Source organism: Mesoplodon bidens, assembly GCF_964165515.1.
Source record: "Mesoplodon bidens genome assembly, contig: HAP1_SCAFFOLD_92, whole genome shotgun sequence".
NCBI classification, from domain to species: domain Eukaryota; kingdom Metazoa; phylum Chordata; class Mammalia; order Artiodactyla; family Ziphiidae; genus Mesoplodon; species Mesoplodon bidens.
Genome location: NW_027672608.1, coordinates 63,047 through 76,058, shown reverse-complemented (window position 1 = coordinate 76,058; position 13,012 = coordinate 63,047).

The following is a 13,012-nucleotide window of genomic DNA, read 5'->3' as shown; positions in this document are numbered from 1 at the left end:
AAATGAAAAGAAAACACTATTCTTGGCATTTCAAAATACACAAGACTAGTGACAGCATGTCGTAGGGAGTGTAACTTGGTACAAACTTTCTAGAAAAATATGTGGAAAAATATGTGAATATGTAGCAAGAGCCTTATAAGAGGTCACACCCTTTCACTTGAAACTGTCCCTTCTTAGAACCTATTTTCAGGAAATATTCAGAGGCAAAGATTTGTATACAAAGATATTTTTCAGAAGAAATAACTTTACATCCAAATGAGGGACTAGCATCCTACCAAGAGTACCTTCTTTATATGCTTCTGTATTTTTCATTTTTTTTCCAATAATTTTACAAAAGAAAAACTCTTATGAAGATTTGAATCTTGAAAAAGACTATTAGATTACTCCAGATTACGGAGAGCAATTACCACCAGACATCTCTGGTGCCAGTATCAAAGAAGAAACTATTGGCCTAGTGGTTATTGCACTGACTCAGTATCATCTTGATGTGGTTAATTGTGAATATGAATAACTGTTCATCATTCATATCACTTCCTTGCGACACATACAATGCATAATAAATCCATGAATGGTTAGTACTATATGTTAAGGCTTACAGAGTATTTTGTAGTTATCATAATATAGGGTACAGATATTCTTGTATAATACATTAATTAGCTCAGGTCATTGAAATCCTGGCATAGATTCTCCCTCTTCCCTCCATATGATAGTGTGTGAAGAATGATTAGTCTGCACTGATTAACAACAAGCTCACTGTTCTACAGAACAAGTCTGTTTTGGCATGGAGAAGGAAAAAAATTGCATACTGTTTTTTAAATAACGCCAGTTGGCTAATTTAGAAAGCAATCTGGCAAACAGTCCCAGTGGAACATCTGCACAAAACAAGGAGAAAACATAGAACCACCAAAAACAAATGAGAAAGGGAAATTAACGGAGGACAGAATGAAAGAAACTCTATTCACCTAGGCTTTGTTTAATCATTTAGGAACTTGAAAAATTCCTTCAATTCTATATAAACGTAGTACCTCCAAATTTTACACTGGTAAGAATACAACAGAACAGGACACATGCCATTGGAAATTTTTAATGAGGTCCTTCTTACAACAGCCAAGCTTCTAAAAGTCCCAAACATATCCACTGGCCTTATCTACAAATATAACCTGTAGAATACAGTATAAGCAACTAATCCCCAACACACTTTAACATTCTCACACACCACATGCTATTTTTCCATCTGGATGAACTCCTCCCGACCCTTCATTAGCTCTCATTTGTGGAACCCTAAATAAGTGCCCCAATGTACAGCTCTCCCTACTACATACAAGTTAAAGGCACTCACTGGTCCTTTAATCACTTACTTAACTTTCGTGTGTCTCATTTCCCACAACTATATTACTGACAGCTGGGACTCCAGCAACTGTTTCCTACAGCTCCCAAATGTACACAGATATGTGAGAGTAGGAACTCTGTTCTATTCACAGCAGTGTCTAGCATATAAGAGGCACTCAGTAAATATTTTCTGAATGAGTATTTGTTGACTGATTTATAAAACAATCTGACAGATGAAAGCTATATAAGCTAATGACAAGTCATTACAACTATTAGTGTTAAAATGGTACTAGTTCAAGCGTAATTTACCAATAAGATTCTTTAAGCTGGTGATGTGGTTTACAATGTCTGTTCTCTTGTGTACTACTGTGGGATCTCCTTTTCCGTTTGTGACTTCCACTGTAGCTTTCATGTCCCCAGCTTTCTCTGTTATCCCAGTCAGGGCAGTGAGTTCTTCTGGAATGCCTCATCTGTTAATGGAAATGAAAAGTGAGTTGTGGAATTTACAGATGGTTATATTTAGTAAATAAAATATTTCACATTAATATTAATTAAATAGAAAAAAACCAGCACATGGGGTCATACAGGTTCTAAAATCTTCATAGGTAATGGTTCCCAAGGCATGGAGGCACTATCCCACTGGTATGTCAGATGATTCTAAGTGGCATACACACCTAGAACTAAATGATAACATTGTGAGACCTTAATGCATTTTCTTTCCATTCTTCTGGATAAATTCTCAGCTTGGTGCATATCTTCAACTAACACTGGCTAACTGCCATTTTTTAAAAAAGAGTCAGGATTCAGGCTTACAGCCTTCAGTAGACAACAATATCTAGCTAGAAATTAATAACTTTTTTGGTTTTATTTTTATCATTACCTTCTTTCTATGGTAAATTATTACTAATCTCTTAAGTTATTGATATAGTCAAATTATTAAGTTATTGATGTTAACTTTAAATGTGAACTAATTTAAAACAAATATCACAAGTGTCATGCAGCTTTGTTGAAATACTGTGATACAAATAACTGAAGTCAGAGAAACACTTAGGGATAGAATATGGGAGATGACTGTTTATTTTCAGATCATCCTGCAACCATTCTTAAAATTAAACATATTTGTTGTAGATCTGGGGTGACTAAAGAAATGAACCTATAAGGATGAATATGGTCACACTGAAATCAGATAATTGTGACAATTCCTTGGCTCCAACTACATCCTCACAGGTTCCATTCAGGATCAGGATCTGTGTTCTAACAATGTCATCCCATTCTGCCTCTTCAAATCTTAATTCTTTCACAAAGCAGTTAAGTTTTTAACAGTGATGTCCAAACTGTTGAAGAGGGTGAGGTTCACAACTCAGCAAGGAGCTGAAAACAGGTAAAATGGAGCAAAACCAACTTAGTTAACCTCCTTCAGTTAGCCCAAATGACTCAGTAACAAGCAAACAAATTCAAGTAAAAAATTTAAAAGATTTCAAATGAATTAAAAGACTTTAAAATGAGGCATCTCCTGGGAGGTATTCCCTAAGAAAATGTAGGTATCATGCCATCAGGGACCGAAGCCACCAAATATTTAGATCTTTTAACTCACTTCTCTTGTTGATTCTTAGGTCCAACAAAAATCCTAAAACTCTAGTCAGGGTTCTCACTGGAAATTGATAAGTGAGCATTCTGATTTACATAGTCATTTGAATATGGGAAACTGAAATAAATGACATTACAAATTAACCTGAGCCAAAAGACCATCAGAAAAGCCATCAAAAAAATTATATTTCTAGTGGAATTCTTCTAACCCTTCAATTACCCAAATTATATTTTAACCACATAGGAACTCTTTAAAAATGTTTAGTTAAGCATTCTTAAATCATAGCAAGCAAAATTACAACATCTGATGACTGAGGTTTATTACTATGATTATTATAATGCATTTTTTGCAAAACACGTGTGCCTGCTTCAGTTTTGTTTTTTTCCTTCTACTATCAGTAGGCCATAACTAGCTCACCAAGGCAGAATTCTTAAATAACCACAGTTATCAATATGCAAGTATTAAAATAAGCATCTTGGGAGAGCCAAAGGTTTTTATTTCTCTAGCCAAGTTCATTACTTTAAATTTAATTCAGCTGTTAGGAAGCTGTCCCCCCCACCACCACCACTACTGTTCAGAGATATTTTCTCAGGGGGCCAAGAGAAGAATCCCAGATCCAGGTTATACAGATTAGGTTCCTTCGCATACAAAAAAAAAGAAAAACTATCTAGAATTATCACACTATTTCTTATTAACAAAGAATCCTACATGTTAGAATCATTGGACGTCCTTCAATAAAAACATCAGATACAATAAACATCAGATGTTTATATCCATCTTAGAAACCTGATTCTCTACTGCCCTTTAACACCCTATATTACCCGACAATTTGACGTTATCTATATAAAAATATCTATATAGGTTAAAGTTATGATTAGATGGCTCCAAGAGTACTGTATGTAATGGATAACAAGAAGCCTGTGGGTGTATGTATGGAGCACAATCATACAAAGATACCTATAAAATAAGACCAGGTGGTTGACGTGGTCAGTTTGGAGCGCTGTTTCCTAAGAATAGTATAAGCATTTCATGGTTACTTAAGTAATCAAGGACAGGGTGATCCAAAAGTATCAGAAATGCACATCTGATGCAACAATACTATGCTCCACTTTAGGAAAAAAACAGTTTGCACAAAGGATGAGCCTCTCCGTATTGACCTCTCACAAGCATGAGCTAAATTCCACCACCTGGACTTGCAAACTAGCAGTTCCTCAGACGCCCAGTCCCCACCCCCTGCCTCTCCACCAGGGCACCTGGCCAGGGCCTTTGGCGCACTCAGAGGCAGAAGTCTGACCTCGGAAAATCCCAGAATACTACAAACGGCCGAGGCCAGGGACCCAGAGTAAGGCTTGATCTAGGACAACACTTGCCCCAGGAGGCTCTTGCAGGGTATCACTCTGATCGGCGGGACGGGTCACGGGCCTAAGGAGCCGTGATATGAGTGGCCTGGCCTCTCTGAGACGAGTCAATGGCAGAGCCGAGGCCTTTCCGCCCTTGGATTTTAAATCTACCATGACACCGGGGCAACTTTAGGTTTCAAATGCCACGAGCAGAGCTGTGCCCCGAAGAAACCCCGGTCGCCGAGGCCCCGAATCCCGTCGTTTTTCTGACACCTAGCTTTCGAGACCTAAAAGACTGGGAAACCGCCCAGCCCAGAACACCCTATCCGAAACCTTACCTCCTCAAAAGCAAAAGGCCCTTTGGTAAACTGTCACCAAACCGCCGTCTTCTCTCCCTGTCGCTGCAACAAACACCCTACAAAATGGCGGCAAAACCATCTCCCCAAAACCCCACCGTCGGCCTCTAGCGCCACTTATATAGGACGAAGGCGCCTATGTAACAGAGCTCCCGCGCTCACGCCCCTCCCCTAAGGGGCGGGGTCAAGCGTGACGTCAGGGCTGCACCCGGCCCTCCACCGCGCTGCTGCGTGGGCAGAGCAGTCCCGGCCCCGAGATGTGCTGTGGCTGAGGCGACTCCTTAGATTGTTTTCGTTGCGGGAGAACCTGGGTGAAGTCAGGAGGAGACGACTTAAGCCTGTGGCAGGTGTCTGCTGCTACTCGAGGAGTTATTCTGAATGCAGCACCTCTCAGCAGAGCCAACCTTAGCTCCGTTCCCTGCTCTCCCGCCCCAGTGGGCCGCAGCACGGCTGAACTGTCAGGCAGAGCCACCGTGCAATAGACAAACCCCTAACCGGCTCGGTGCTAGGCCCAGGCTGGTGCTGGGGTTAGCTCAGTGAACGCGATTGTGTAGTCCAGCCCGCTTGGAACGTCCTGTCTAAAAATGGATTCTGATAAATAAGATGTCTTAGGAAACAAGCTCAGAGGTGCTTATCTTTTTAAGGCCTGTGTTCCTGATAAAAACAAAAAAATAAGTTTCAGTTGAGACTCCTTACAAAATTTTTCCTGTTGTGGTCCCTGCCTCCTGGGCAGATTCGGTAGCTGGAAGTTTCCCTAACAAACTTTTCCCCATTATTTATTCCTGTGAGTCAGTTTTATTTAACCAATGCAGAGTAATGTCTGAGAGCTAGTGAGCCCCGTTAAGGGGCTTGCTTACCTCAAATAAGGTATTTCACAGTTCTAAGGATCCCCAGACAGTTTCCCTTTGTGAGCGTGTAGAGTGAGAAGAGAGAAGAGGGCCAAAATCTGAGCCCTGGGGAGCACTTAAGGGACAGAGGAAAAGAGCCTGAGAAGGAATGATCAGAAGGAGAGGAGAACCAAGAGTTTGGTGTCAGAGTAAGCGAGAGAAGGGTTTAAATGAGGGAAAGGCTAACAGTGACAAATACTGGGAAGGAGTCAGGTAGGGTTGGTCCTGAAAAGTGTCAAGGGGATTTTGTGTTCTGACAAACATTCAATGGATAAAAGAGAAAGTCAGAAATCAGATTTGGGAGGGCACGGTTGGACTCTTGCAGGCATAAATCCAATAGCATGTGGGTTTGTACCTTGTACCTTGTTAGGTGAAAGGAGGGCCCTGTCATTTCATGATCTAATATTGTAGAAAACTTGTGCCACCTACTTTGGATAAATTGAATTGTTATGGAGATTGTACCCCATGTTAAGAAGTGAAGAAGTGAAGTTGAAAAGATAATTGGAAAATTGGAAGTGAAAATCCTTTATGCTGTAAATGAAACAGACGTTATTCTCCTCACCTGGAATAGCCACCATTTATGCATCTACAATTGTAAATCTTACCCATCCTTTGAGGTCTGTCTCTAAGATGCTATCTCTGACTACATGAGTTCCCACCCATCTCCCTGCTCTTGACTACTCTGGTTAGAGATGAGGTCCTTAATCAGTTGGCCAAGGCACACTGGTGTGCCTGGAACCACCAAAATATGATGACCAATTTTGCCCATAGTGTGAAATGTATTGGTTCTACAGTTGATTACACCTACTATTTCAGGGACATCTATCAGTTGGAATGTTTATCTGAGTAGACTGGGCCATCTTGCGAGGTAAAGTGGGACTCAGCTTGAGGCATATAGAGGCATAAATTAAGCTGGCAGCAAAGAAAAGTTCCCCTTTTTTCCTGGCACATGAAGGATCTTTGTCTTGTGAGGCTAAAAGAGAATGTGGTCAGGACAGTGCACAGTTTTGCTCAAACAACAATATAAAGTTAAAAGACAGCCAAGTGGAAAGGCCCCCTACAGAGGGATTTATAGACATCACAAAACAACGTTACCCAGTAGTGGAGTCTGCTTTGTAGTTGCTGCTATCTTATTTTAGTGTCATTTTGAATATTCAAGTTTGTCTGCCACTTAAATATTAAGGTCTAATATTTGAAAGTGTGTCATGATCAGGAGGAGGTCGACATGTATGGTGCTCCTATTTACTCTCTGTGGCTTATGTGCTTTGACTGGAGACAAGGACCTGATTTATACTCTCTTTGGTATCTCAGTGGTACAACCCAGTACATATTTGTAGGTTGTTTATGGAAGCTGCTTTTGGTTGTTTTGCTCAGTTGGGTTAAGTTGGATTAAATCAAAGGTTGAAATTTACTCCCAGAATCCCTGGGCCAGTTGGCTTAATAATCTTACCTGGCACCTTAACCCTTTCTATTAAGTCAGTTACCTGGAAAATGAATACCTTGTATCAGAGGATTTAATAAAAAGTCTGTCTAATTTCTCAGAATCTACTACTAACACCCTAAAAACTGTCTAATCTGGTAACTTTGTCTTAACACAAGAACAAGTATGTCTAAGAAATCCTTAAGTTAAACCATATATAAAGAAAATCTTAGCTTTGAAGAGCAACCAGAGGAATATTCTTATCATATATTCTAGCACAGACATTCTACAAGTTTAACTTCAGATATAGGAAACAGTCATCTCTGAAAGCAGAGTTCCAGAGTAAAAGTCTAAATTGTTGTGTAAATTACGTTTAACAAAAGACTGTCAGCTATATGGAGAAATCTTTACAAAGGTATAAACCTTTATGGGTTTATAATTTCTAAGTTGCTATTACTGATAATTACCAATCTGTATTTAATTAGATTTTTTGTGTTTTTAGCTATCAATTAAATACTCATGATGTGCTAACTACTTTGTATACATGATCTCATTTAATAATCTAAACAACACTGTAAAGTGATCATTGGTTTCTTGCTTGCAGTCAAGTTATCAAGTACCAGAACCGAGATTCAATCTCAGGACTTACTTGCTCCAAAGCTCTTGTGTTTAACCCGTTCTACTGGCTGCTTCAACTCATACAGCAAAGTACAAAGCAACTTACTTTACTTAGTCATTAGGGAAACCAGGCTGAGTTCATCTTTCAGCAAGATCAAAGGAGTTCGTCTTAAAAAAAGCACTTTTCAAGGTGATATATCATCAAGGGCTCCTCATGATGAAACAATGACTCAGTTTATCTCCAGCACACCAAGGTCATCAAAGGTCCCAGGGTGCCTTATTCACTGTTCAACAGCAAGTCACAAAGGGTCTCCCATGCATCCCATGCTGCCTAAGATGGATAACATCCCAGGTTTCTCCAATATTTCCTGAGACTGGTTGTGAGGAGAGTCACACAGCACACCATGAAGCAGGATCTAATCATCAAACAGTGCCAGAAACATTCCCTGATACACAGTGCACTTTGCAGTGTATCAAAGGTGGGGAATGGAGGGGTGCCAGGAGTGATTTAATTCAGAGGTTCTTTTGGGAATAGGATAAGCTGATCTTTCCAATCTCCTTGTCAATTTTCACTACCTCTAGTGAAAGGGCTTTGGAACTAGGTTAATAAATTAGTTTCTCAACACCTGCTACCAATAGTCTCAACTACCAGCCATCCAGTGAAACCACTGAAGGGAAAATATATTTGCCTAAGTAAATTCCTAAGTTCTAAATTTCCTATGAATATTGTAGAATCCTACATAAGCATATGAAAACATGTAATATATATTTGTCTCCAAATCTTCTGGGGTTACCTTTTATTTTAATGTATAAATATCAAGCTCCTATTTCATGTAATTGTAGGAAGTACAGTATCCTTCAGAGTATTCTGATGATTTCTATAGAGGTGTTAACTTCTCTGGTGGCTTCCTGTCACCTCTCACTCTAAATTCCCATTCCTGGCTCTATCCCTCAGTTCCCTTATACCATCTCATCTGCAGTTGCTGTCCTTGCTTCATAACATTTTGTACCAAGTATTGACACAGTCTTCTCCTTGATTCTCCAAAGACTAGGTACCTTTTATGAGGAATAGGCTTAAAATTTTGAGAATACCAGAGGGTGGGTACAGCACAGAAACAAAAAGAACTGAAATTTTGTATCAGAATTCACAATTCTGAAGGTCCCAATCATTTCTTATCACAGATAATTTCTTACTGGCTTTCATCTCCTTAGGACTCAACTAGGGGAATGGATATAAGTAAAATGGATATATACTACACATTAGTTAAAAGCAATGAACAATTTTGCTAAATTTATGCTAAATTGACATATAGCAATATAAATAGACCTAAAGAGTTAATGCTGAATGAAGAAGAAAATGTGATTTATAAAACAATATCATTTAGGCAGATATTTAAAAACTGCAACTACACCACATGTTTTCGAGGATACGTATATATTTAAATAAATGTTAGAGAGTGGATTGGAAAGACAATATATTAAATACACTAGAGACGTGCTTCTCAGAGTTCTGAACTTTAGCCTAGGAGACCATTTAGGCTATGCACTCAGTTTACTTTGTAGCTTTGTTGCCCTGGGTCTAATTTTCAACACAGTCTTCCCTGTGGCTACAGGAGACAGCTGAGTCAATAGTGTGCCTTAAGTTGACAGCTGGCTGACCTGATCTTCTCAGTTTCCATTTTCAGAGCTTTTAAAACAACTGACCAAAGGCAGACAACTCAATAACTCTTACAACTGCAATTGTCCCCATACTATTCAAGTGCCTCCAGCTATTGCATAAGCTGATGTTTCACTTCCATCTGAACCTCATCCCAGTTCACCACCAGTGAGGGTTTTTTCCTGGACCCAAAGGGCTATGTTCTTTATTCTGTTTCACCACCTTCTCTCTCTTAGAAGCAACAATAAGGGACATCCTTGCCTTATTCCTGTTTGTAAAGGGAATGCTTCTAAAGTTTTAGTTAAGTTTCATGTTGTAACTTTTCTTCTAAATGTATTGTGGAAATAGGTCATGCCAATTAATACTTATATATAACCAATCCTCATTATTGATGGATTCAGCTACTCATTAAAATTTATTTGTAACCCCCCAAATCAATACTCATAGTGCCTTCATGCTTATTCATGGGCATGAGCAAAGCAGCAAAAAATTTCTCAATGTGTACATTCCCAGCTGAAGTCAAGCAAGGCAATGCTCTGCCTTCTTTTCCAGTTCTCATACTGAAAAGAAGTGCCTTTTTCACAGTCTATTTAATAGTACATTTTTGTGCTTTTTATTGGTGACTTCCCTGTTTAAAATGGCCCCTAAGTGTGGTGCTGAAGTGCTATGTAGTGTTTCTAAAAGCAAGAAAGTTATCATGCACCTTATGGAGAAAATATGAATGTTAGATAAGCTTCATTCAGACATGAGTAATAGTGCTTTTGGTCATGAGGTGAATGTTAATGAATCAACAAGGTTTATTAGATAAGGTTTGTTTGTTTGTTTGTTTGTGTTTGCGGTACGCCGGCCTCTCACTGTTGTGGCCGCTCCCGTTGCAGAGCACAGGCTCCGGACGCGCAGACACAGCGGCCACGGCTCACGGGCCCAGCCGCTCCACAGCATGTGGGATCCTCCTGGACCGGGGCATGAACCCGTGTCCCCAGCATCGGCAGGCGGACTCTCAACCACTACGCCACCAGGGAAGCCCTAGATGAGGTATTTGTCAACAGAAAACCACATTTCAAAAATTATGGGCTGATTGGCTGATGAAAGTATTGTGAACCAGAGGCTCACAGAAACCCAACCTTATTTCTCCTAGGAGTGATGAGTAACTAGTCACCAATTCAGTGTTTTCAGCAACATTATAAAACCTAATTCCTGCAAATAACGAGAATCAACTACATATATTAAAATAAAAGAAACATTACATGGGACATACTTCTACTACAAAATAATTTATTGTTTATCTGAAACAAACTCTACATATCTAAATTACATCTCTTTAATTATGTTTCCCTGATGGTTTGGATCTCAACAGTTCCTGGTTTTGTAGAATTTGCTTAGACATTTAATGCAGTTATAATCTGTGTTCCATTTAAATTGTACATAACCTTTCATTTTTTTAAAGTTTTTTTAATGTGGACTATTTTTAAAGTCTTTATTGAATTTGTTACAATACTGCTTCTGTTTTTTTTTTTTTTTTTTTTGGCTGCAAGGCATGTGGGATCATAGCTCCCCGACCAAGGATTGAACTTGCAACCCCTGAATAGCAAGGGGAAGTCTTAACCACTGGACGGCCAGGGAAGTCCCTTATTTCATTCTTTTGTCCACTACTATTCTATAGTGAAAAAAGACTCTCATAATCAGCATTATGACCCACTATACTGAACATGTGTTGGCATAAAATTGATAACTGAGAATTGACCTTCCAATTTGATTTGTTGAAGTGCATAATACTATCTATAAATTCTTCAGTATTACTTAGCATCTCTTCATCAAACTCTAGGTAAAAAAAAATAAAGTTTTTCAAGTAATAAAATCCATTTCAAAAGATAGTCATGGCAATTTCATAAAAAATACCTACGTCAAATGAGAAATCCTTTTCCATTTTTATGAGGTCCCTCTTAAAAAGTGTCTTGACACTTAACTCTCTAACACCATACACAAAAGTAAGCTCAAAATGGATTAAAGTTCTAAATGTAAGGCCAGAAACTATCAAACTCGTAGAGGAAAACATAGGCAGAACACTCTAAGACATAAATCACAGCAAGATCCTTTTTGAACCAGCTCCTAGAGAAATGGAAATAAAAACAAAAATAAACAAATGGGACCTAATGGAACTTCAAAGCTTTTGCAGAGCAAAGGAAACCATAAACAAGACCAAAAGACAACCCTCAGAATGGGAGAAAATATTTGCAAATGAAGCAACTGACAAAGGATTAATCTCCAAAATTTATAAGCAGCTCATGCAGCTCAATAACAAAAAAACAAACAACCCCATCCAAAAATGGGCAGAAGACCTAAATAGACATTTATCCAAAGAAGATATACAGACTGCCAACAAACACATGAAAGAATGCTCTACATCATTAATCATTAGAGAAATGCAAGTCAAAAGTACAATGAGATATCATCTCACACCAGTCAGAATGGCCATCATCAAAACATCTAGAAACAATAAATGCTGGAGAGGGTGTGGAGAAGAGGGAACACTCTTGCACTGCTGGTGGGAATGTGAATTGGTAAAGCCACTATGGAGAACAGTATGGAGGTTCCTTAAAAAACTACAAGTAGAACTACCATATGACCCAGCAATCCCACTACTGGGCATATACCCTGAGAAAACCATAATTCAAAAAGAGTCATGCACCAAAATGTTCATTGCAGCTCTATTTACAGTAGCCCAGAGATGGAAACAACCTAAGGGTCCATCATCCAATGAATGGATAAAGAAGATGTGGTACATATATACAATGGGATATTACTCAGCCATAAAAAGAAATGAAATTGAGCTATTTGTAATGAGGTGGATAGACCTAGAGTCTGTCATACAGAGTAAAGTAAGTCATAAAGAGAAAGACAAATACCGTATGCTAACACATATATATGGAATTTAAGAAAAAAATGTCATGAAGAACCTAGGGGTAAGACAGGAATAAAGACACAGACGTACTTGAGAACTGACTTGAGGATATGGGGAGGGGGAAGTGTAAGCTGGGACAAAGCAAGAGAGTGGCATGGACATATATACACTACCAAACGTAAGGTAGATAGCTAGTGGGAAGCAGCCACATAGCACAGGGAGATCAGCTCCGTGCCTTGTGACCACCTGGAGGGGTGGGATAGGGAGGTTGGGAGGGAGGGAGATGCAAGAGGGAAGGGATATGGGAACATATGTATATGTATAACTGATTCACTTTGTTATAAAGCAGAATCTAATGCACCATTGTGAAGCAATTATACTCCAATAAAGTTGTAATAAATTTGTAAAAAAAAAAAAGAATTCCTGATTGGAACGTATGCCTAATTTGTTTATTGATAATTTTCACTTGAGGTAATCAGTTAGATATCCTATCTTCACTAGGTGACTAGACTCTGTAGGAAACTTCTGCCTGACCTCTCCTGAAACCAAGTTTCTACAAGCACATGTACATCAGCACAAATAACAGCAGTTTCATTCAGAGATGATGAATCATGTCTTCAGGCAAATAAGGACATTGGGAAGCTTGTTCCTAGATGTTTCTTTGAATTATCTTGCTCCTGTTGTCTTATATTATTTGCCTTTATTAAAAGCGTTATATGATTATGTTCAAAAAATTAGAAATAAATATATTTTTTAAATAAAATTAAAAAATAAAATTAAAAGATAAAAAAAAATTAAAATGTAAAAATTTCCCTGGTGCCTCCGCTATTATTGTCCTTGCCCCCACAGAGAGCTACAGTCAACCCCTGACTCCCCAGGAGGCCCTGAAAGACCTCTAGGTAGGTCTCTGGACCT